This window comes from Elephas maximus, chromosome 10 (genome assembly GCF_024166365.1).
Source record: "Elephas maximus indicus isolate mEleMax1 chromosome 10, mEleMax1 primary haplotype, whole genome shotgun sequence".
NCBI lineage: Eukaryota > Metazoa > Chordata > Mammalia > Proboscidea > Elephantidae > Elephas > Elephas maximus.
Window position 1 is genome coordinate 50932694 of NC_064828.1, and position 26070 is coordinate 50958763.

Genomic DNA, 26070 nt, shown 5'->3' on the forward strand with positions numbered 1-26070 from the left:
GGCATCCTCAGATTGGGTTTTGGATGTATATTTAGTTTATTGAATAAGGAGAATACCTCATCTTTAGGATTCATACAGATTGTCAGGGAAATGTCATTTAAACTCTTCCATTTTAAGACTATGTATTTTTTCTGGGTTATAGTATCTGGTAATTGCTTATGTTAATTTGCATTTCAAATCAGTATTGAAAAAAGTCACCAGGCAGTCATCTTCAGCTGAATTGTCTTATTCTGCTAAAAGCAAACATCAGTAAGTAAAATGTTTAACTTAACACAAACATACTAAGTGCTAGTATTAAAAAAAAAAAAAAAAGTGAAAGAGAGAGAGAGAGAGAAAGGTAGAACTGCATTAACATTATGCAAAAGGCAAAACCACAAATAAGATCAAAGGCTTTGGGGTCAGTCTCTACACTCCAAAAACCAAAGCCTGGTGGAAGACTCTTAAACAGCTGAGATACCTTAAATGGTCCTTCCGGAGATGGTGGAAGTGCCATTCCAACAGAGAAGTGTTTTCAACCATATGTAAATATACATGTTTTGGACAAGAAGACTAGAGCCTGAGTCAGACAGTTCCTGTTGGAATCTTGGCTGTCATCCATCACTCGATCCAAGTACTTATTTAGTGCCTTGTATTTCAGAGGCTGTGGAAGCCATTAAAAACAACTTGTCAAAGCTCCAACTCCTTTCTCTTGGAAGGAAAAGTGCCCGGAGCATCTGTGGGAAGTGATAGGGAAATGGGCCAGGTAGTCTTGGTGGAAACACAGGACAAAACAGGACGTGTCAATGCCTGTTTAGCACAGTGCTGTATGCTATAAAAGACAGAAACTGAGTCTTCCAGTTTGGGGTCTATCTTAGCCATCTAGTGCTGCTATAATAGAAATACCACGAGTGGATGACTTTAACAAGAGAAATTTATTCTCTGACAGTTTAGGAGGCTAGAAGTCTGAATTCAAGGTACCAGCTCCAGGGGAAGACTTTCTCTCTCGGCTCTGGGGGAAGGTCCTTGTCCTCAATCTTCCCCAGTCGAGGCGCTTCTCAGCACAGGGACCCAGGGTCCAAAGGATGTGCTGTTCTCCTGGCTCTTGTTTATTGGTGGTATGAGGTCCCCATGTCTCTCTGCTCATTTCTCTCTTTTATATCTCAAAAGAGATTGACTTAAAATACAACCTAATCTTGTAGATTTGTTACCGGATAGAAAGACCAGGTTCTTGCTTGGCGTGATTCATATTTGCCAATAAATGAGCGACCAAGGTGGGAGAACAGGAAAGGCACTTTTATTTTGTTGTACAAGAAAAAAGAGTCAGTCGGAGCTGCTGCTACCAAGGCTGCTCCCCAAGGCAGGCAAGTAAGTTACTTTTAAGGGGTTTTCAAGTAGGGAGTTCATACAAGTTATGTCAGCAACATTCTTAATCATACTACACGGATGCAATGGGGTTTATATATAACCTCCAAGCAAAAGCAGAATTCAAATGTAAAGCTGGCAGGGAGGGGGGGAAGAAAGCCCAGTAAATGTAACAGGATTTTTAAAATAACACCGTGAGGGAGGAAGCAAAGCAAAGAAAACAGGATTTTTAATATAGCACTGTGGGGGCTCTGTCTCACTCCTTCCATTTCTTTTTGGACAATGGTCTTGGGAAACATCTAGCTCAATTGGCATAACATAGTTTATAAAGAAAATGTTCTACATTCTACTTTGGGGAGTAGCATCTGGGATCTTAAAAGCCTGTGAGCAGCCATCTAAGATACTCCACTGATCTCACCCCTTTGGGAGCAAGGGAGAATGAAGAAAACTAAAGATACAAGTGAAAGATTAGTCCAAAGGATTAATGGACCACAAATACCACATTCTCCACAAGAGTGAGTCCAGTACAACTAGATGGTGCCCAGCTACCACCACTGACTGCTCTGACTGGGATCACAATACAGAGTCCCAAACAGAGCTGGAGAAAAATGTACAACAAAATTCTAACTTACAAAAAAAGACCAGATTTACTGTCCTGATATAGACTAGAGAAACCCTGAGAGTATGGTCCCCAGACACCCTTTTAGCTCAGTAATGAAGTCACTTCTGAGGTTCACCCTTCATTCAAAAATTAGAGAGGCCCATAAAACAAAAAGAGATTAAAGGGGCACACCAGCCCAAGTGCAAGGACTGGAAGGCGGGAGAGGACAGGAAAGCTGATAATGGGGAACCCAAGGTTGAGAAGGGAGAGTGTTGATATGTCATGGGGTTATTAACCAAATTAACCAATGTCGTAAAACAATATGTGTACTAGGTGATTTATGAAAAGCTAGTTTATTCTGTAAACCTTCATCTAAATTACTATATATATATTGAAATTTATATAAAATATATATATAAAAAGAATGATGTTTACTAACTCTTGGTGAACTGTGTTCAATGTCTGGATTCATGTATTTGAAACATTATAGGGACAGTTTTTTTTCTGGGTCAATCTAAGCCACAAAATTCGGGCATGGGTCAACCAGTAAAATCTTTTAGGGTAGTCCCCGGTGCTCATCACAAGCATTAAAGACTCCTGGTGCAGGATAAGGTAGTCATGAGACAGGCTAGGGCACTTGAGAAAACCTGGTAAACGGTGCTCTGTTTTGCCAAATTTTCAGGGAGAAGTTGGTAGCTCAGTGTCTGTTTTATGATATAGCTTCTCAATAAAAAATCACAATGTTAAAGTTAAAATCATCAGTAGCTACTTTAAAATACTTTTCAATTGAAACACGGGGGCGGAGCCAAGATGGCGGACTAGGCAGACGCTACCTCGGATCCCTCTTACAACAAAGACACGGAAAAACAAGTGAATCGATCACATACATAACAATCTACAAACCCTGAACAACAAACACAGATTTAGAGATGGAGAATGAACTAATACGGGGAAGCAGCGATTGTTTTCAGAGCCTGGAGCCAGCGTACCAGTCAGGTACGGCACAAGCACAGAGAGCTGCTCCACCCCCCTGAACTAACCCCAGGAGGGGGACCAACTGGATCCACAGGCGGCGTGGGACGCAGCCAGTAGGAGAAGTCCCCGGGAGGCAGTGACTGGTCTTGGAACGGGGAGAGCAGCGTCCCAGCCAGGGAACTGTCCCGCCGGGATTTGGACTGGACGCAGGTACGGCATAAACATGGAGAGCTGCTCCACCCCCATGAACTAACCCCGGGAGGGGGCCCAGTTGGGTCGCGCGGGCGGCGTGGGACGCAGCCGGTAGGAGAAGTCCCCGGGAGGCAGCGACTGGTATTGGAGCGGGGAGAACAGCGTCCCAGCCGGGACACTCGGTCACAGCACAAGCATGGGGAGCTGCTCCACCCACCTGAACTAACCCCAGGAGGCGGCCCAACTGGTTTGCGGAGGCGGCACGGCAAAGCGGCTGGAGGGACGAGAAGTCCCCGGGAGGCAACGACTGATTTTGGAGTCGAGAGTGCACCGTCCCAGTAGGGGAGCCTTGACGCTGGGTATGGGGCTGGAAGCGGAGGATCTGACCGTGACTTCAGCGGTCCAGACCCCCCGGGGGCAATCTCCACACAGCCAGCACACATAGGCGACGCCCCCGCGGGAATCTCAGATATAATAGTCATTCCAAGCAAGACAAGCAACTCTGGCTATATTCTGAGGTGCTACTCTCCTATCTCTCTGTTCCCTCCCCCACCCTCCCCAGGCGGCTTCATTAACATCTGAATAGCCTGAGCCAGAGGGAGAACTCTCATAGGGATCTGACTGCATTTTTTTTTTAGCAGATTTTCTGGAAAAACTAGTTTCCCAGTGATGGCTCGGAGACAACAATCCATATCAAACCACTTAAAGAAGCAGACCATGACAGCTTCTCCAACCCCCCAAACAAAAGAATCAAAATCTTTCCCAAATGAAGATACAATCCTGGAATTATCAGTTACAGAATATAAAAAACTAATTTACAGAATGCTTCAAGACATCACAAATGAAACAAGGCAAACTGCAGAAAAAGCCAAGGAACACACTGATAAAACTGTTGAAGAACTCAAAAAGATTATTCAAGAACATACTGGAAAAATTAATAAGTTGCAAGAACCCATAGAGAGACAGCATGTAGAAATCCAAAAGATTAACAATAAAATTACAGAATTAGACAACGCAATAGGAAGTCAGAGGAGCAGACTCGAGCAATTAGAATGCAGACTGGGACATCTGGAGGACCAGAGAATCAACACCAACATAGCTGAAAAAAAATCAGATAAAAGAATTAAAAAAAAGGAAGAAACCCTAAGAATCATGTGGGACTCTATCAAGAAGCATAACCTGCGGGTGATTGGAGTCCCAGAACAGGGAGAGGGGACAGAAAACACAGAGAAAATAGTTGAAGAACTCCTGACAGAAAACTTCCCTGACATCATGAAAGACGAAAGGATAGCTATCCAAGATGCTCATCGAACCCCATTTAAGATTGATACAAAAAGAAAAACACCAAGACATATTATCATCAAACTCGCCAAAACCAAAGACAAACAGAAAATTTTAAAAGCATCCAGGGAGAAAAGAAAGGTTTCCTTCAAGGGAGAATCAATAAGAATAAGTTCAGACTACTCAGCAGAAACCATGCAGGCAAGAAGGGAATGGGACGACATATACAGAACACTGAAGGAGAAAAACTGCCAGCCAAGGATCATATACCCAGCAAAACTCTCTCTGAAATATGAAGGCGAAATTAAGATATTTACAGATAAACACAAGTTTAGAGAATTTGCAAAAACCAAACCAAAGCTACAAGAAATACTAAAGGATATTGTTTGGTCAGAGAACCAATAATCTCAGATATCAGCACAACACAAGGTCACAAAACAGAAAGTCCTGATATCAACTCAAATAAGGAAATCACAAAAACAAACAAATTAAGATTAATTAAAAAAAAAATACACATAACAGGGAATCATGGAAGTCAATAGGTAAAAGATCACAATAATCAAAAAGAGGGACTAAATACAGGAGGCACTGAACTGCCATATGGAGAGTGATACAAGGCGATATAGAACAATACAAGTTAGGTTTTTACTTAGAAAAATAGGGGTAAATAATAAGGTAACCACAAAAAGGTATAACAACTCTATAACTCAAGATAAAAGCCAAGAAAAACGTAACGACTCAACTAACATAAAGTCAAACACTATGAAAATGAGGATCTCACAATTTACTAAGAAAAACGCCTCAGCACAAAAAAGTATGTGGAAAAATGAAATTGTCAACAACACACATAAAAAGGCATCAAAATGACAGCACTAAAAACTTATTTATCTATAATTACGCTGAATGTAAATGGACTAAATGCACCAATAAAGAGACAGAGAGTCACAGACTGGATAAAGAAACACGATCCATCTATATGCTGCCTACAAGAGACACACCTTAGACTTAGAGACACAAACAAACTAAAACTCAAAGGATGGAAAAAAATATATCAAGCAAACAATAAGCAAAAAAGAAGAGGAATAGCAATATTAATTTCTGACAAGATAGACTTTAGACTTAAATCCACCACAGAGGATAAAGAAGGACACTATATAATGATAAAAGGGACAATTGATCAGGAAGACATAACCATATTAAATATTTATGCACCCAATGACAGGGCTGCAAGATACATAAATCAAATTTTAACAGAATTGAAAAGTGAGATAGATACCTTCACAATTATAGTAGGAGACTTCAACACACCACTTTTGGAGAAGGACAGGACATCCAGTAAGAAGCTCAATAGAGACACGGAAGATCTAATTACAACGATCAACCAACTTGACCTCATTGACTTATACAGAACTCTCCACCCAACTGCTGCAAAGTATACTTTTTTTTCTAGCGCACATGGAACATTCTCTAGAATAGACCACATATTAGGTCATAAAACAAACCTTTGCAGAGTCCAAAACATTGAAATATTACAAAGCATCTTCTCAGACCACAAGGCAATAAAACTAGAGATCAATAACAGATAAACTAGGCAAAAGAAATCAAATACTTGGAAAATGAACAATACCCTCCTGAAAAAAGACTGGGTTATAGAAGACATCAAGGAGGGAATAAGGAAATTCTTAGAAAGCAAAGAGAATGAAAATACTTCCTATCAAAACCTCTGGGACACAGCAAAAGCAGTGCTCAGAGGCGAAATTATATCGATAAATGCACACATACAAAAGGAAGAGCGAGCCAAAATCAGAGAACTGTCCCTACAACTTGAACAAATAGAAAGCGAGCAACAAAAGAATCCATCAGGCACCAGAGGAAAACAAATAATAAAAATTAGAGCTGAACTAAATTAGAGAACAGAAAAACAATTGAAAGAATTAACAAAGCCAAAAGCTGGTTCTTTGAAAAAATTAACAAAATTGATAAACCTTTGGCTAGACTGACTAAAGAAATACCGGAAAGGAAACAAATAACCCGAATAAGAAATGAGAAGGACCACATCACAACAGAACCAAATGAAATTAAAAGAATCATTTCAGATTATTATGAAAAATTGTACTCTAACAAATTTGAAAACCTAGAAGAAATAATGAATTCCTGGAAAAACACTACCTACCTAAACTAACACATTCAGAAGTAGAACAACTAAATAGACCCATAACAAAAAAAGAGATTGAAACGGTAATCAAAAAACTCCCAACAAAAAAAAGCCCTGGCCCGGACGGCTTCACTGCAGAGTTCTACCAAACTTTCAGAGAAGAGTTAACACCACTACTTCTGAAGGTATTCCAAAGCATAGAAAATGACGGAATACTACCCAACTCATTCTATGAAGCCACCATCTCCCTGATACCAAAACCAGGTAAAGACATTACAAAAAAAGAAAATTACAGACCTATATCCCTCATGAACATAGATGCAAAAATCCTCAACAAAATTCTAGCCAATAGAATCCAACAACACATCAAAAAAATAATTCACCCTGATCAAGTGGGATTTATACCAGGTATGCAAGGCTGGTTTAATATCAGAAAAACCATTAATGTAATCCATCACATAAATAAAACAAAAGACAAAAACCACATGATCTTATCAATTGATGCAGAAAAGGCATTTGACAAAGTCCAACACCCATTTATGATAAAAACTCTTACCAAAATAGGAATTGAAGGAAAATTCCTCAACATACTAAAGGGCATCTATGCAAAGCCAACAGCCAATATCACTCTAAATGGAGAGAACCTGAAAGCATTTCCCTTGAGAACGGGAACCAGACAAGGATGCCCTTTATCACCGCTCTTATTCAACATCGTGCTGGAAGTCCTAGCCAGGGCAATTAGGCTAGACAAAGAAATAAAAGGTATCAGGATTGGCAAGGAAGAAGTAAAGTTATCACTATTTGCAGATGACATGATTATATACACAGAAAACCCTAAGGAATCCTCCAGAAAACTACTGAAACTAATAGAAGAGTTTGGCAGAGTCTCAGGTTATAAAATAAACATACAAAAATCACTTGGATTCCTCTACATCAACAAAAAGAACACCGAAGAGGAAATCACCAAATCAATACCATTCACAGTAGCCCCCAAGAAGATAAGATACTTAGGAATAAATCTTACCAAGGATGTAAAAGACCTATACAAAGAAAACTACAAAGCTCTACTACAAGAAATTCAAAAGGACATACTTAAGTGGAAAAACATACCTTGCTCATGGATAGGAAGACTTAACATAGTAAAAATGTCTATTCTACCAAAAGCCATCTATACATTTAACGCACTTCTGATCCAAATTCCAATGTCATATTTTAAGGGGATAGAGAAACAAATCACCAATTTCATATGGAAGGGAAAGAAGCCCCGGATAAGCAAAGCACTACTGAAAAAGAAGAAGAAAGTGGGAGGCCTCACTTTACCTGATTTCAGAACCTATTATACAGCCACAGTAGTCAAAACAGCCTGGTACTGGTACAACAACAGGCACATAGACCAATGGAACAGAATTGAGAACCCAGACATAGATCCATCCACGTATGAGCAGCTGATATTTGACAAAGGACCAGTGTCAATTAACTGGGGAAAAGAAAGCCTTTTTAACAAATGGTGCTGGCATAACTGGATATTCATTTGCAAAAAAATGAAACAGGACCCATACCTCACACCATGCACAAAAACTAACTCCAAGTGGATCAAAGACCTAAACATAAAGACTAAAACGATAAAGATCATGGAAGAAAAAATTGGGACAACCCTAGGAGCCCTAATACAAGGCATAAACAGAATACAAAACATTACCAAAAATGATGAAGAGAAACCCGATAACTGGGAGCTCCTAAAAATCAAACACTTATGCTCATCTAAAGACTTCACCAAAAGAGTAAAAAGATCACCTACAGACCGGGAAAGAATATTCAGCTATGACATCTCAGACCAGCGCCTGATCTCTAAAATCTACATGATTCTGTCAAAACTCAACCACAAAAAGACAAACAACCCAATCAAGAAGTGGGCAAAGGATATGAACACACATTTCACTAAAGAAGATATTCAGGCAGCCAACAGATACATGAGAAAATGCTCTCGATTAAAAAAAAAAAAAAAATTAGCCATTAGAGAAATGCAAATTAAAACTACGATGAGATTCCATCTCACACCAGCAAGGCTGGCATTAATCCAAAAAACACAAAATAATAAATGTTGGAGAGGCTGCGGAGAGATTGGAACTCTTATACACTGCTGGTGGGAATGTAAAATGGTACAACCACTTTGGAAATCTATCTGGCGTTATCTTAAACAGTTAGAAATAGAACTACCATACAACCCAGATATCCCACTCCTTGGAATATATTCTAGAGATACAAGAGCCTTCATACAAACAGATATATGCACACCCATGTTTATTGCAGCTCTGTTTACAATAGCAAAAAGTTGGAAGCAACCAAGGTGTCCATCAACGGATGAATGGGTAAATAAATTGTGGTATATTCACACAATGGAATACTACGCATCCATAAAGAACAGTGACGAATCTGTGAAACATTTCATAACATGGAGGAACCTGGAAGGCATTATGCTGAGCGAAATTAGTCAGAGGCAAAAGGACAAATATTGTATAAGACCACTATTATAAGATCTTGAGTAATAGTAAACCTGAGAAGAACACATACTTTTGTGGTTACAAGGGGGGGAGGGAGGGAGGGTGGGAGAGGGTTTTTTATTGATTAATCAGTAGATAAGAAATGCTTTAGGTGAAGGGAAAGACAACACTCAATACATGGAAGATCAGCTCAATTGGACTGGACCAAAAGCAAAGAAGTTTCCGGGATAAAATGAATGCTTCAAAGGTCAGTGGAGCAAGGGCGGGGGTCTGGGGAACATGGTTTGCGGGGACTTCTAAGTCAATTGGCAAAATAATTCTATTATGAAAACATTCTGCATCCCACTTTGAAATGTGGCGTCTGGGGTCTTAAATGCTAACAAGCGGCCATCTAAGATGCATCAATTGGTCTCAACCCACCTGGAGCAAAGGAAAATGAAGAACACCAAGGCCACATGACAACTAAGAGCCTAAGAGACAGAAAGGGCCACATGAACCAGCGACCTACATCATCCTGAGACCAGAAGAACTAGTTGGTGCCCGGCCACAATCGATGACTCTCAGGGAGCACAACAGAGAACTCCTGAGGGAGCAGGAGATCAGTGGGATACAGACCCCAAATTCTCATAAAAAGACCAAACTTAATGGTCTGACTGAGACTAGAGGAATCCCGGCCGCCATGGTCCCCAGACCTTCTGTGGGCACAGGACAGGAACCATCCCCGAAGACAACTCATCAGACATGAAAGGGACTGGTCAGCGGGTGGGAGAGAGATGCTGATGAAGAATGAGCTAATTATATCAGGTGGACACTTGAGATTGTGTTGGCAACTCTTGTCTGGAGGGGGGATGGGAGGATAGAGAGAGAGGGAAGCTGGCAAAATTGTCACGAAAGGAGAGACTGAAAGGGCTGACTCAAGAGGGGGAGAGCAAGTGGGAGTAGGGAGTGAGATGTATGTAAACTTATATGTGACAGACTGATTGGATTTGTAAACGTTCACTTGAAGCTTAATAAAAGTTAACAACAAAAAAAATACTTTTCAATTAAAGAAACTAGTATGTTTAAGGTTTAACATAAGAGACTGGGTCTCTAGCCAACAAAATAAAGTTCAAGAAAAGAAAAGGAAACCAAAAGCTTGAACCTTAGAGCTTAACATTTTGATATATGGACCTGGATACCCCCTCCCACCACACTGAAACACTGGTTAGGGATCATATTTAAAAACACTATAAACTAAATATACTGAAAAAAATTTAGAATTTCAGTGGGCCACTTTGGGAAAATGAGCTTGCCGTTTGTGTTGTTCTGTCTTTTCCTTTTTGAGGAATTTTGCTCAATGCTGTTTTTGTCAAAAGGTCTAATATTCTTCCATCTGAGGCTCTGGCAAGTTAATAAGTTTTATCTAAAACTTGTTTTTTGTTCGTTTGTTTTTTTCTTCTGTGAATTGAGTCAAGAGAGTGAGGGCATGGCAAGAACTGATGGATTCATTTACAAAACTGCTAAAGAGCTTTGGTATTTACCAGGTAGGTAGCATTTCAAAATGTCTAGGCCAACTTAAACATAGTAAATGGACCGGGATGACCCAATCTTGTCTTCTATGAGTCAAGAGGGTAAGTGAGGGACAGGATCAAGCTTCCTTAGCTCCAGTCTCTGAAGTCATATAACTTCAGAAGAGCTTTTGAAAGACACCTTTCAAATGAGTGGAAACTTTTTTAAGACAAAAGAAAATAAAGAAAAAAAATTGCTGCTTTACCATATAAAAAAAAAAAAAATTTTATAGTTACCAAAAATTAGAGAGATCTCAATCTTAAAAGAACTGTAAACAAGTTCTGTCTATCATAAGAGAACTCTAAAAAGCAGAAGATAAAAATCACAATGGGCCACACCTAAAACGGCCTAAAAAAAGTTTTCGCCCAGAGCCAGAGATAAGGTTATATCTATCTCAATGAATTGCCCAGTTGAACAGAAAATTTGTGATTTCCAAAGCTGGTTGATAAAATCTTTAAGGGCAAAAATTAGATTGAGAAAAACAAGAAAAATAGTAAAATTTAATAAAAACTTGGACTGTCTGAACAAACTTCAACAATTATGTTTTATGGTATACAAGCTTAAAATAATTTCCAAAAACTTTCAGATAATTTTCAGACATCAGATTGAGTAAATAGATATTCATCATAATTTAAGTTTATATATTTTTGCTTTTTATAGCTCACACACATAAAGATATATATATATTTGGGTCTGCTAATGAGTGTGCTCGTTTTTGCCATTTAAAAAAGATGTACTATAAGAGATATAGAAGAAAGACGTTTGAGAGTTTTATTAAAAAGAAATTAATTCAGTATAGTCAAAAGTTTTATCTGTCTGACTAAAGTTTAATGGTTTAATTTATGAGTTTTTAGGAGCTTTGACATTAAATAATATATAAAACAAAGAATTGGGTTTCTCACTGTTAAAATATCAAAAACTTTCTTTGATTCCTGAGTTAAAGGGTTAATTTATTCTTTGTGTAAACTGTCTTGAAGACAAAGGTTCAGCCTGTCATTAAAATAAAATTCCTGAGTCAAAAAACAAGCCACATGACTTGAGGAAAAAAAAAAAAAAAAGTTTTATATAAAGGAAAGGTTTATTTAATATGTTATAAATTACGTGGAATGTGTAGTCAAAATCAAGAGAAATGCCTATTCACTCTGGGTCAAAATTTATGTTAGTATTTCCTCTTATGTTTTTTTTAATATTAGGAAACACATAATATTATGCCATAATTTTATTATTGTTTCTTTATTGCTAACGTGGACACAGCTTTATTATTTTTTTAATCTAGCATCAAAGCCAATGGTTTGATGGGGCATTCACATTGTTTGCCTAAGAAGACTTTTCGTTACTATTCAGGTATTTAGAGACTTGATAATCTTGGCATATCCTGACTATATGATATTATGTCTCATAATATATGTAGAAGTTCTTTAAAAATAAAGTTAATCATTATATTTAAAAATATTTTTGTGTACAGTTTTTTTTTTTTAAACTGACTTTATTTGGTTCTGAATTTTTTATAACTGGGAGTATTATGTTTATAAATTAATCATGGCCATATTAAGATTTGCAGTCTGCAGATAAGTTTTTACTTTGCTGATTTGCTGAAAAAGCTTGACCAAAATATCTCAAGAAAAAGATGGACTATATTAGACTTTTTAAAAGAACTGTGATTAGACTGAATCGAGATCTCAAAAAACACTTACGTAGAAGCTGATGCGTTTACAGACTGAGGCTGATCAGAATCGTGTGAAACAGAAATTAAGACTGAGTAAAGGAAGGCTATGGGTTTTATGTGGGATTATTGCTGATGTTTTAAGGTCCTACTTTCTGGATATAAGAAACCATTTTCCTTTCTCCTGAATTATTTAACTAACAGGTTTAGATATTGTAACTCTTGAACTAGAAGTTCTTGTAAAAACAGTTTTGTGACACTTCTGCTTCTGACAAAGTGACCCATGACTGTTAATAGTAAACCAGGGAGGGCCAGCTTGCTCTCGAGAAGAACACTTATTATGTTTTAAACAAATTAACTGAAGACCTCAACAGGAGAGGTCCATCCTATATTATCTTGTTAATCTTGTATTCTCTAATGAAAATCTGGTTGTCACATGAATTTTTGTGTACTTTCTATTTCCTCTAGACAAACTTTGTGTGCTCCTTATGTGTCTTAGGCTGGGTTCTCTAGAGATGCAAAACCAGTAAAGCATGTAAATATATAGAAAGAGAGATTTATATCAAAGAAACAGCTCACTCGATTGTAGAGGTTGGGATGTCTGTGCTGGATCAGGATAGGGGCCTCCCCCAATTCACAGAGCTGCAGAAGCTAGTGAGCCCAAGATCGGCAGGTCAGGGAGCAGGACTCTTGCTCACAGGGTGTGAAGATCTACGAATTCCAAGATAGACAGGTAAGCTGTTAGCTCAAGTCCCAAGAACCGGAGGTCAGACAAGAGGCAGCTGCTGGATCCAGAACAAGTCCAAAACCTTGGCAAGGAAAGCAGAAAGAAAGTAGGTGGTAGAGGGCAGAGAGATGAAAGCTGAGGGGGTGATGAGCTGCCACAGGCCCCGCCCCCACCAGTACCACTCAGCAGATTCTGTCATGGGGGTGATCACATATCAAATTTCAACAGGGAAGTGATCACAACATTATACAACTGCCAAAACACTGAGAATCATCGCCCAGCCAGGTTAAAACAGAATCTTAGCCATCACATTATGGATATGTGTTTTCGTGTGATGGTTCCAACTATACTAGTTTAAATAATCCCTTTCCAAGTGACAACGAGTTTATGTGGGCAATCTTTTGTTTAGATTCCTGGTGAATGTATGGGCAACACACTTCGAGAATTTTAAGATTCCCTTTAGATATTCACAGTAATGATGCTAGTAAATATTGAAAGCGTAATGTTAAATTGTCACACATTATTAAACAAAGAGACAAAAAGAAACCCATTGGTCCGACACTCAGGGTATGGTTGGTAGCTTTAATTCCTAGTTATGGTATAGTTGAATTGGAAAAATCTTTAAGAAATTCGTCAATCACTATGGGACAAATAGCAGATGAAGTCGTCAGAGGGATAAAAACACAACAGTAATCTTTGAGCTCATTAGCCAAGGTGACATGAGATAACAAAGTAGCCTTAGATTTTTTTATTAGGCCAAGAAAGTGTAGTCTGTGCTGTATCAAATACCTCTTGTTGCATTTGGATAAATAACAGGGAAGAAGTAAAGCAGGATATATGTAGAATTAGAGAGCAAGTTACTCGGTTACACAGTGTAACACCCTTACAAACACCAGATTTATTTGGTTGGTTACCATCAGGAATGAGTACATGGGCTAGATCACCACTACAAGGGATAGTAATATTCTTTGTCTGCATCCTGATAGTATTAGGCATAGTAAAATTTATCTTCCATTGTCTTATACACCTAAAAGGCAAAAGAAGGTCTCGGGCTAAAATGTCGATGTACATTGAATCTGCTCACTTCAGCAATGCGATTGATGAGAACATCGCTCTTACTTAAGATCCTGGTGAAAAACCAGATGGTTATCTGGTGGAAAACCAGCACCATGAGTTTAAAGAGCCTGCCATGGCTGCCATGTAAGAGCTTGACTAAGTCCAGGTATTAATCATCAAGGTGTTATCTCCAATAGCCAATCAAAAGGAAAGAATGATTTAGGAGATAATATTGGAGCCATTATTCTCTGTCCTTGAGCATAAAGAATGTGACCTAGGTGGAGCTGGACTCACAAAGACTCATAAAGACACATCAATGGGGCCCTGAGGTATAAAGCCAATAGCTAAGACAAACTGAAAAAAACAAAAAACTTTTAAGAAAACATTCACGTAAGCAGGGCATAAAAGCCAGGCTTTTTCTTTTAATATTTCAGTACATAGTCAGTTAGAAACCAACAAGAGGTCAGTACCACAATGAAAGGCCTAGGTCCAATATTTGGCCCTCCCCAAAAATATACCAAACAATTTTGAGCTGGGCTATAGTTCAAAATTGTCGCTGGTCGTGAATGACCAATGTCCAAAAAGAAATGGGTGGAGTGAGACAGAGCCCCCATAGTGCTATGTTAAAAATCCTGTTTCCATCACTAGGCTTCCTCCCTCACAGTGTTGTATTAAGAATCCTGTTTCCTTTACTGGGCTTTCTGCCTCCTCCTGCCCCCCACCAGCTTTGCATTTGAATCCTGCTTTTGCTTGGGGTTTATATATAAACCCCATTTTGCCTGCGTAGTATGATTAAGAATGTTGCTGACATAACTTTTATGAACTCCCTACTTGTAAACCCCTTCAAAGTTAACTTGCCTGTCCTTGGGAAGCAGCCTTGGTAGCAGCAGCTCCTACTAACTCCTTTTTCTTGTACAATGAAATAAAGGTGCCTTTCTTGTTTTCCCACCTCCGTTTCTCATTTATTGGCCAATATGAGTCATGCTGAGCAAGAACCTGGGGTTTCTGCCTGGTAACATTTTGAGTCCTGCCTCATTAACATAACTGCCTCTAATCCTGCCTCATTAATATCACAGAGGTAGGACATACGACAAATGACAAAATGGTGGACAATCACACAATACTGGGAATCATGGCCTAGCCAAGTTGACACATATTTTGGGGGGGGACATAATTCAATCCATGACAGCGTACAATGTATAAAAAAACTGGAAGTCATTGTGCCCATCCTTATGACAAGAAAATGCTGAGAAAACCAAAATTTAACGACTTTTCCTGAAACCATCAGAGAGCCGTGGTAAGAGAGCAAGCCACCATACTGTAACTTGGAGAGCCAGGCACATCCAAAGGCACACAGCTAAGATCTGCTTGCCTGGAACAGAAGTCTCTGGTAGAAACAAATAGTAATTTTGGCAAATTGCTGGAGGCTGAGTGTCAACTAGTTTGAGAGTGAGAAAATCCTAGGAGTCACAGCTTTAGGGGCTACTCACACTTTTATGAGTTTTACCTCCAGGTTTTATCTACCATTTTCTTATGGTGAAGATCAGGATAAGATCCCCTCCAAGCTAGGCAGGGGAAGAGGAAGAGTAACCATTGTGAAATAGGCCCACGTGTTCTCCATAACAAAAGCCTACTCTCCAGGGAAGGATACTTTACCAGAAGTTCGAAATCCACTGGAGAACACCTAACAACAACAATGTATTACCTGGAGGAGGGCATTTCTCCCATTCCAGCCCCCCGTAACCTTCATCTCACCTAAGGAAGGCAGAAAAAGCTAAGAAACACTTGTGAAGGTCACAGTCCAGTAACACAGGCCCACCAAAAGACAGAGATTTAATCACAAGATTATAAAATGCTTTCCCTCCCTCATGCCTTACCACCACACCAACAGGGTTCCAGTATAATAACAGTAGGTTACAGCTGGAAGAGCAGCAAGGCTCAGAATCTATTTAAGAAGAAATTTTAGGAAAGACAGCAAGGGAGATAAAACAAGGACACTAGAGGAACTGAAACCTCCGGCACCTACAGCTGCAGGAAACATTAAACATAGTTCACCTACTAGCCAAATTGACAGAAAATCTTACACCGAAGGCCTATGTACCTCAGTTCCTGTCATCCAATACATCACGTCCAGCTTTCAACAACAACAGCAAAATAACAAAGAATGCTAAAGGGCAAGAAAAAAACACATTCTGAAGAGAAAAAGCAACATCATAACCAGACCCAGATATGACACAGATGCTGGAATTGTCAGACTGGATAACTATGATTACTATGGAGCCCAGGTGGCACAGTAGTTAAGCATTTAGCTGCTAACCAAAAGGTCAGCAGTTCAAATCTACCAGCTGCTCCTTGGAAACCCTATGGTGCAGTTCTACTCTGTCCTGTAGGGTCACTATGAGTTGGAATTGACTCAACAGCAACAGGTTTCGTTTTTTTTGTTGTTGTTTTGTTTTATGATTACTATGTTAAAGGCTCTAATGGAAAAAATAGACACCAATCAAGAATAGATGGGTAATGTAAGCAGAGAGGTGGAACCTCTAAGAAAGAATCATAAAGAAACACTAGAATTCAAAAAACATTGTAACAGAAATGAAGACAACCTATTATGGGCTCATCAATAGATTGAACATGGCTGAGGAAAGAAGCAGTGAGCTTGAAGACAGGTCAATAAAAACTTTCCAAACTGGAAAACAAAAAGAAAAAAGAAAGAAAGAAAAAAAAAGAGCAAAACATCTAAGAACTGTGGGACAATTTCAAAAGGTATAGCCTATGCCAATTAAAATAGCAGAAGGAGAAGAGACAATAGAACAAAAGAAATATTTGAAGTAATAATGGCCAAGAATTGTCCAAAATTAATGACAGATACCAAAGCACAGATTTAGGAAGCTCAGAGAACACCAAGCCGGATAAATACTAAAAAAAAAAATCCATACCACATTTAAACTTTAGGCATATCACATTTAAGTTGCAGAAAATCAAAGACAGAGAAATTCTTAAAGGGAGCTGAAGCGGGTGGGGAACACCTTATTTATAGAAGAGCAAGGATAAGAATTACAGCAGACTTCTCATCAGACATCATGCAAGGAAAAAGACACTGAAGTGATATATCTAAAGCACTAAAAAAACAATCTAGAATTGTATATCCAGCAAAATTATTCTTCAAAATTAAGGAGAAATAAAGACAGATACCAAGAAGAACAAGCATAAGATACTGATTCTGCAATTTTAGTGGCCTCTAGCTCCACTCACCCCCAAAAGGGAGCAATCAAAGGACTGAAAGCTAGTCATCCTTATTGGAAACTTCAGGCAGAGGGAGTGAGAGATCCGGGCTGCATAGGAAAGATAGAAATGTCAAAAGAAGAAGGTGGCTGGCGGGGATAGGGACTAATGCAGGAATGGCGGCTGAGTGCACAGGACAGTATGATACGCAGCTGGTTGCTTTAATTGCAAAACCCCATCTCTTTTGTGGCCACGTGGTGTTTCTGCCTAAAAGTTGGAACACTCATCAAGCACTGTTTGGACCCAACTACTCCCTTTAAGGGATATAAAATCTATACATATCCAGGCTTCTTCAGGAATAATAGTATGGCAATAATATGGCAATAGAAACTTAAATGCTAATTTGTGAACTTTAAGTGATACTCTTTCATTCAAGCCATTTAAGAAATATTTATTGAGCTCTTATTCTGGCAGGTACTCTGAATCTCGAGGAAATATAGTTAAGGAAAAAAAAAATAAGTAAATAAAAATCTCATATTGGCACATATTATGCATATAATTCATATTGATGTGGCTGATGATAGATAGCTGGATAGAAGTTGTTATTATTGCTGGTAGGTACCATCGAGTCTCCTCTGACTCATACTGACCCTATGTACAACAGAACAAAACCCTGCCAAGTCCTGGGCCATCCTCACAATCGTTATGTTTAAGCCCATCGTTGCAGCTACAGTTTCAATCCATCGCATTGAGGGTCTTCCTATTTTTCATTGACTCTCTACTTTATCAAGCGTGATGTCCTTCTTCAGGGACTGGTCCCTCCTGACCTCATGTCCAAAGTATATGAGACAAAGTCCGGGCATCCTTGCATCCAGGAGCATTCTGGCTGTACTTCTTCCAAGGCAGATCTGTTCATTCTTTATATTCAATATTCTTTGCCAGCGCCATAATTCAAAGGCGTCAATTCTTCTTGGTCTTCCTTGTTCAGTGTTCAACTTTTGCATGCATATGAGGTGATTGAAAACATCATGGCTTGAGTCAGGCGCACCTTAAAGTAACATCTTTGTTTTCTAACACTTTAAAAAGGCCTTTTGCAGCAGATTTACCTGATGCAATGTGTGGTTCGATCTCCTGACTGCTGCTTCCATGGGCGTTGATTTTGAATCCAAGTAAAATGAAATTCCTGACAACTTCAATCTTTTCTCCATTTATCATGATGTTGCTTATTGGTCCAGTTGTGAGAATTTTTGTTTTCTTTGTGTTGAAATGTAATCCATACTGAAGGCTGTAGTCTTTGATCTTCATCAATAAGTGCTTAAATGCTTCAAGGTAGATAGATGATAGATAGATAAGTAGACAGACAGAAAGACGGACAGAAACAGACAGATAGACAAGTAGACAGACAGACAGACAGACAGACAGACAGACAGATAGACAGATAGACAGATAGACAGATAGACAGATAGACAGATAGACAGATAGACAGATAGACAGATAGACAGATAGACAGATAGACAGATAGACAGATAGATAGATAGATAGATAAAGATTTCTAGGGACGGTCTTTTCTGAGAGACAACATATAAGTTGAGGTCTAAATAACAAGAAGGAACCAGTGTGAAAAATTCAGGGATAACATTCCAAACACAGGGGAAATTAGCAGAAGGACAAAGGAGGCAGATGGATATACAAGTGTGGATTTCAGGGCAAAAGGCAGGGCTGTAGATGTAGATGTGTGAAGCATAAGGGTAGTATTTAAGACTATAGCCCTGATAATGTTACTTATACAGACGATGTAAACAGGGAGCAGGATTGAGCCCTTGGTCACTCTAATTTCCAAGGTTAAGCAGAGCAGGTAGCAGCAAAGGCACCCGAGACGGAATAGACAATGAGATAGGAGAAAAACCCTATTCAACAGAAGCCTAAATTAAACATGTTTCAAGAAGGACAGAAGGGCCAGTGCTGCAGAGAGGTGAAGGAAGAACATAGAGATGACCTTTGAATCTGGCAGTATGGGAGTCATGAGTGATCTTGATTAGGGTGATTTCTGTGGCGTGGTGAGGACAAAAGCCTGAATAGATAGAGTCTGTTATGGAGGCAAATGAAGTGAGAAAAAGAAGACAGTTACTCAAAAAGTTTTGCTGTGAAAGGGAGTAGCAAAATGGACAATCTCTGAGGGATGTCTGGAGTAAAGAGAAAGATTCATTCAAGTTTAGGAAACTCCAGGGACGAGAAAACGCTTGAGCCAAACCAGTTGAGAAGGGTTGTGTGAGGAAAGATAGGAAACCCATTTGAATTTAGCTGGCTTCACTGTTTCCTTCTCTCACCAACCTTGGGCTGGAGCTTCATTTCTGTGAGGTAGTAGCATCGCCATGCTTATGAAGGGAAAAGATGTGAGCCATCTTATTTATTTCTTCATCAACATTATGGAGATAGTGACATTTCCCTTCTAAGCAAAGTAGGATATTTAAAAAACTGTAATGTAAAATTTATACTAACAACCTAATGTCCATTTGATTAAGAAAACTTTGTTATTAACACCAATAAATGGCTACTACATCTAGTCGCAGTTCACATTTGGGCAAATTAGAGAAAATGTGGGATTCCAGAACAGCCATTGTTTAAGAATCTAGAGGAAGATTCACTTGTCCCTCAGTAGAAGCTTTTCCCCAACTTTGCTCAGCCAAAGAAACATCTTGTTCTTCAATGTAATTCCCTGCCCATGAAAACAGCAGCCAATAGGGGATCAGTGTCTGTCATTTGCCCTGAGGTCTTGAACTTGAGAGAAGGCTTTTTATTCCTCTCCAGGCTGTGTTTCTCCCTTGCTCCTTCTGCCAGTGGATCCCAGTTCTCAGAACAGTGACCAGACAGGGTCCTCACTAAAAATAACAGTAATGACACAAGACCTCCCACGGAATGTCAGTTTTACAACTGCTCTTTTAAAAGACTCTTTAATTACTTGTTTTCTGGGGCAGTAGGTTTGCCACATAAAACCATTTTCTTTTAGCTGGTAAATTTCTCAACTTAGCTAGTACTTCTGACTCTGACACAAATTCTACATAAAAGAAAAAAAGTACAACACCCATGAATTAGATTCAGAATTCCTCTTGCATTTTTCTCCTCTCTCCATGTAGCATCTTTGCCCATTGAAGAAAGGAACAAAAATTTGCATTATACAAAGGATAGTCTGTGCAAACAACATCAACAGTTGATTTGAATAATTGATAATTGATTTGAAGTTTGGGGAAAAGCTAAGTAGTACACTGATACCAATGAATTGTCCATCTGAAAGACTGTGATTTAAATGATGATAAATTCAAGAACCCAGGTTCTTGGAAGAAATTCACCAGTAGGAAAGGGACAGTTTTGGTTACATGGCATACTGCTGACTGTACTCTTTCCTTCTGCCCTGGTTCACAAACGTTTTGTGGATCTTCTTTTTGTGTATGTGGCAGAAATTATATAACACAACATTCGCTAATAACATTCTTTTACACATACAATTCAGTGCCATTGAGTACATTCATCTCCAGATCTCATGCTTGCTAAACATTAAGACCTAATATCATTTTTAAAAAAAACATTTGGATATGCTCAATCCCTTGCAAACAGCAGGCAGTGAATAGCATTTGAGAATTAAATTTCAAGAAATAAGGGAAGGAAATGTGTCCCTAAACTCTCTTGCTATTAACAACAGACAAAAGCTCGTAGTACCAAAAGCAAAGCTACAGACTTAGCAGGGGAACTTAAAGCGGCCTCATCCCAGACCTGGAGCCCTGCAAGTAAGATGGATTCAGGTGTAAGGCTAGAGGAGAGGTGAGCTAAAGGATTGTTACGTTCTCTAAACCCGTGGCAGCATCACAATCATCCAGTGCTCCTGTCTTACACCAGTCCAGTTGGGCGCTGCAAATTGTAAAGGTGAGGCAGCCCCAGACAAGAGCCTACGGAAAAGACTTTCTGATGCCTACAGCTCAGAGCTTATTGGTTCTGACCCTTGTTAATAAGTGCTCTTCAGTAAGTATTGTAATTAAAAATAATTAATAACTGGAATCTCTAATCTCACAGTTTTTAAAGTTTTTTATTCGGTTTTTGATTTACAGAACTAATATAGATGCATTCTAACAAAATGAAATGCAATAATATATAAAGATAAAATTGAAAGCCCTACCTTTATACTCCAAATCCCAACCCTGTAATTTATACTTTTTGACTTTTTCTATGAACATATATATGATAAGTATTCATGTATATATTTAATATGAATATATAATGAATACAAAAATGGGATCATCCTGTGAATATTTTTCAGCCTGCTTTTCTTCAGTAATGACATTATAGCAAACATGGACATCTTTTTATGCCAATATATAGAACTCATCCCCATTCTTTCAATAACCCAAAAAACCCCGCTGCCGTCAGTTGATTCCAACTCATAGCAACCCTATAGGGCAGAGTAGAACTGCCCCATAGAGTTTCCAAGGTGCACGTGGCGGATTCAAACTGCTGACCTTCTGGTTAGCAGCCACAGCACTTAACCACTAGGCCACCAGGGTTTCTATTCTTTTAATAGCTGCGTTGTATTCTGTCATATAAAAGCACCAACACGTAACCATTTCCCTATTATGGATATGTAAATTACCTCTAGTTTTTCTGTTATCCAAAAAAAAAAACTGCAAAGTACATCTTTATCCATCTTTATTTCCATAAAAGAGGTTCCTAGAAGTCTGTTATTTGAAAGAATGTGCACTTTTAATTCTGCCAAGCTGTCCTTCAAAACCATCAATCCAATTTCAATAAGCACCAATACAATAAATGGGCATCCATTTTTCCACATCCTCCCCTCTAAATTGGATATAAAGATTCTTAATGCTTTAATATTTGTTAATAGTGAAGTTGAGTCGCTTTTTGCCATTTGTCCCTCTATGAATTCCCTGGTTCATCCCTTTTCCCAGGATTTATAGAAAAAATATTTATATTTTAAGAATATTTAATCTGTCCAAAAATATTTTAAATATTTTCCTCCAGCCTGTTGCTTTTGATTCTTTTGACGTATGGAACTTTTTTATTGCCTGTAGGTATGTCTGTCAATACTGTTTCTTGATCTTCTGTCATGTGTGTAAACATTTTCTCCATTTTAAGGTTATAAATATATCATCTTACGCTTTCCTTTAGCACTCCTATTTTTAATTTCATTTATTCACACAATATTGAGCACCTATTGTATCCCAGGCACTGTACTGAGCACTGACATTGTCCCTGCTAGTGTGGACATGAGTATGAGGATGGGGAAGGGATTCCAGATTAAAAGAAATGAATAAACTCACAAATATTTACTAACAATAATATTAAGTCAAAGAAATACTATAGTGTGCAATGATAACCTATAATGGGGAGACCTAACTTGTTCTCAGGGGTCAGGAAGAGCTCTAATTCTTTAATCCACGTGGTACAGTATTCCAGTATTTTTTTCACTGAGATATGGGGTAAGGCCTACACTTTTTTTATCCAAATTTGCTAAGAGATTTGTGACATATTTTTAAATGATGTAATATGTAAATAAAAATTGTCTTTATCTAAACAAACAAAATGAAGTGCTCAATTCCTAACGAACTTTGGAGTTACTCTTCACAAGCTTTAGAGTTCACTTATCTGTTTTCAATTAGGTAAAATTATTTTTGTCATCTTTTTATTTTCTAAGAGATAAATTTCCCTATAAAAGGAGAGCCTGATAAGACTAAGTTAAATGCCTCTTAAAATAAATAAAAATAAAAAGATTCCTACCTAACCAGTATGGGTTGACAGCTGAGGTTCACATTTCAGACTCTGCCCGATAAATTCCCAAATAGGTAGTTAAAATCTGGTTCCTCATATCCAGCTCTCCCTTCTTCATTCCTTTCCTTCATCTCATTTTCCCACAGATGGACTCCACCCCACTCAATATTACCCTGTTATGTAATGTTCTCAAGCGATTTCTATGGTCTCCCTCCATTCTGTCTATACATCTTAGCTCTCTTCAGTTCTACCACCACGCTCGTCACCCTTTACCAGGTGTAACACCAGTGTCCATTTTAGTGATATTCCAGATGGAAACTGCCACAATACTCTTTGGTACTTCAAAGCAACTCCAGGTGCTGGACTAAAATTACTCCTCTTACCCCATTTCCAGCTGCATCCTTTCCCATAATTTAAACCTGGTCGTGTCTCAAAAAAATTCATCTATTAAGGCCCAGTTTCTAATGCTACTTCATTTCCTAACTAATGTCCCAAGTCCGAAGTGATTCTTATTTTGGTCCTCCACCACAAATTTCTTAGCATTTACTCCATTCTCTGTCTTCTTGTATCAAATTGTAAGCTACTAGCAAGACTGAGCTATGTTTCATTATTTCCCTTCCCCTAGCATCTTGCACAGCTCCTGGACTACATTAAGGTTCAAATGTGGATTCAACAGATTTCTTTTAATCAACAACCTACAAAAATTTTTCAATCTTTGCAATTTAACTAATAGCCACCATCCTGTAATTCATATTTTATTCAATACATATTTATTATCTGCAGATGGTTAACATGCTGGGGTGCTAATAGAAGGATGGAGGTTTGAGTCCATCCAGAGGTGCCCTGGAAGAAAGGCCTGGCAATCTACTTCCAAAAAATCAGCAATTGAAAACCTCATGGAGCACAGTTCTACTCTGACACACTCGAGGTCTTCATGAGTCAGAATCAACTTGATGGCAACTAGTATATGTGCTAGCCATGGAATCCCTGCTTTCAAAGAGTAGAAAAGGCACCCAAACCAAAACCAAACCCGCTGCTCTCAAATTGATTCCAACTCATAGCAACACTATAAGACAGAGTAGGATTTCCAAGGAACAGACGGTAGATTTGAACTGCTGACTTTTGGTTAGCAGCCAAGCTCTTAACTACTGTGCCACCAGGGCTCCATAGAAAAGGCAAGTAAGTACAAAAAAAAAAAATTATATTGCATAATGATAAATGCTTTAACAGGTACAAGCAGAAGGGGTTATGGGAGGTGGTGAGAAGGGTCTTCTAGGCACAGGGAACTGAGTGTGCAAGTGACAGGAAACAAAAAAGGACAACCCTTTGGGACAAAACAAGGAGTATCTCATCATCTTATGATTCTCACAAATGATGGCAAAGAAAGAATAATTCACACAAGAGCTCTAGAAGGTTATTGCTGTTGCTAGGAGCCTTCGAGTAGATTTTCAGCTCAGAAATCCAGTATGACAGAATAGAACTGTCCCATAGGGTTCCCTAGGCTGTAATCTCTAGGGGAGCAGATCGCCAGGTCTTTTCTTCCGTAGAGCTGCTGAGTGGGTTCAAGCCACCAACTTTTTTGTTAGCACCCAAGCACTTAACCATTGCACCACCAGGGCTCCTTTCTGGAAGGCTGTTGTTGTTAGGTGCCTTTGAGTTGGTTCTGACTCATAGGGACCCCTTGTGCAACAGAACGAAACACAAACTCAGTCCTGCACCATCCTCACAATTGTTGTTATGTTTGAGCCCATTGTTGTAGCTACTGTGTCAATCCATCTCTTTGAGGGTCTTCCTCTTTTTCTCTGACCCTCTACTTTGCCAAGCATGATACTCTTCTCCAGGGACTGGTAACTCCTGATAATACGTCCAAGGTATGTGAGACAAAGTCTTCCCATCTTCACTTCAAAGGACCACTCTGCTGTATTTCTTCCAAGTCAGAATTGTTCGATCTTATGGAAGTCCATGGTATGGATATTCTTCCCCAAAGCCATAATTCAAAGGCATTAATTCTTCTTCAGTCGACCTATTTCACTGCCCAGCTCTCACATGCATATGTGATGATTAAAAATATCACGGCTTGGGTGAGGCACACCTTAGTCCTCAAAGAGACATCTTTGGTTTTTAACATTTTAAACATTGCAGCAGATTTGCCCAGTGCAATATGTCCTTCTGTCATCTGCATATTGCAGATTGTTAATGAATCTTCCGCTAATCCACATGCCACATTCTTCTTCATATAGGCCAGCTTCTCAGGTTATTTGCTCAGCATACAGATTGAGTAAATATGATGAAAGGATGCAACCCTGATGCAAAACTCCCTTGATTTTAAAACATGCAGTATTCATTTTTTCTGTTCGAATGACTGCCTCTTAGTCTATGTACAGGCTCCACATGAGCACAGTTAAGTGTTCTGGAATTTCCATTATTTGTTATAATACACACAATCGAATGCCTTTGCATAGTCAATAAAACGCAAGTACACATCTTTCTGGTACTCTTTGCTTTCAGCCAAGATCCCTCTGACATCAGCAACTACCAATCCTTCTTCATTTCCAATGTTTGCGTTCCAGTCACCAGTAATTATCAATGCTTCTTGATTGCATGTTTGATCAATTTCAGACTGCAGAAATTGGTAAAAATCTTCAATGTCTTCAGCTTTGTCATTAGCATTTGGTGGGTAAATTTGAATAATAGTCATATTAACTGGTCTTCCTTGTAGGCACATGGATATTACCCTGTTACTGACAGCGTTGTACTTCAGGATAGATCTTGAAATGTTCTTTTTGACGATGAACACAATGCCATTCCTTCTTAATTTGTCTGATTGTCTGATTCAACCCATTTCAGCTCAGTAATGCCTAGAATATAAAATGTTTATGCATTCCATTTCATTTTTGATGTTTTCCAATTTTCCTACATTCATAGTTAGTACATTCCAGGTTCTGATTCTTAATGGATGTTTGCAGCTGTTTCTTCTCATTTTGAGTCATGCCACATCAGGAAATGAAGGTCCCAAAAGCTTGACTGCACGCACAT